Source organism: Phalaenopsis equestris, unplaced genomic scaffold (genome assembly GCF_001263595.1).
Source record: "Phalaenopsis equestris unplaced genomic scaffold, ASM126359v1 Scaffold000140, whole genome shotgun sequence".
In the NCBI taxonomy this organism is placed as follows: Eukaryota; Viridiplantae; Streptophyta; class Magnoliopsida; order Asparagales; family Orchidaceae; genus Phalaenopsis; species Phalaenopsis equestris.
Window position 1 is genome coordinate 1,058,807 of NW_018164582.1, and position 1,586 is coordinate 1,060,392.

Here is a 1,586-nt window from a genome sequence, read left to right on the forward strand (position 1 = left end):
CATAGAGTGATGGATGGATAGTGGCGGTCTGGTGCTGGCGAAGCCACACATGTGGGCATCTGTGGGGAGCTAATTATATGCACAATGTTGTGCATGCAGGGGTACTAAGCAAGCACGTTTATGTGTTAGTTGTGAGCTCACGCATTTGGTGCTAGATTTAAAAAAAATTAGGAATTTTTCATTTTCTTATATACTTCCTTTTCTTTCACTATTTTCCATAGGAAAATAATATAGAGGTTTAAGAAATTAAAAATTCTCCAACAAAATATAACCTGTTCCTCCTTCATAATATTTTTTAAAAGTAAAATTACATTTATTTAAAATTTAATATTTTTCCTCCAAAAAATTTTCCCCTTATTTCTCTTTTATTAGGATCTATAGTTACCCCCTTTGGGGGCTATGGAGGACATCAAGAAAGATGATGATGAAGGAGCCAAGGAAGATCAAGACATTTTTTATTTTTATTTGTTTTTTTTTTTAGACATTTCAAATGAATATGTTATTTTGTACAAATGTTTTAATTGTTTTATGCAATACATTGTTTTCATTTCTGTGTTTAATATGTGCACTTATTGATGTAGTTTAAGTCTAAGAATTGAGAGGATTGGTAAATTCCAGTGTGCAATGTATAATTAGGTCTATATCTGTGTTAACATTACAAACATGAAAATTGAAATAAAATAAAGAAGGATCTTTTATTCTTTTACATGCTACAAATTTTCGACGGTTTTCCCATGCATAGCTCACGGTTTTCCACTCATTTATTTAGCATTCCAACGGTTATAGACCGTAGTTTGATAAATTGATGGATAACTGACGGTCCGACAAGGCTATCGATAAACCGAACACCCTATCCATCGGTAAACTAACATACTAACTACCCAAGTGTTGTGAAAAAAACGACGACAATAAAGCGAAAGATCGACTCGAGAAAATTCACAAAATAGAAACAAAGCAGAACACACAGATTTATGTGGTTCGACAAACTGCCTACGACCACGGAGCTGAAGAGGATTTTATTACTCGAGGATTACATCCCTCGATAACCTCGACGATTACAAGAAAGAACAATCTCTCTCTCTTCTCCTCTCTCCTCTCTCCTCTCGAGAACAATACTGAAGCACACCAGAAGAAGAATATGGAAAGCTACCGATGTCGAAGAGAGATAATAAAGGGAGCTAGCATGTCTATTTATTAATGTCATCATGTCATTAGGCCCATTAAAAATTTAATTAAATAATTAATGAAGCTCATTAATTATTTCATTTTCTCTTCTGTAGCAAATCACAGAATGAATTAAGAGCAATTAATTTAGCAATTAATTTTGAGTATCAAATCCAATTTGCTGCCAAACATGAGAAAATGTTAATTTGAATAGTGAACCGGTTTCCATATTCGCAACACCAAAAACAACCTACAAGTTGTTCTCAATCTACAAATTTATGAAGGCTTTGGATCCGTCGATAAAAGGACGGATAATTGACGGTCATGCAGCGGGCTATCGATAAACCGAAGACCACTAAATTAACCGATGGAACTACTCGAGATCAACCGACAAATTATTCTCATTGTACAGTCTTCCAACA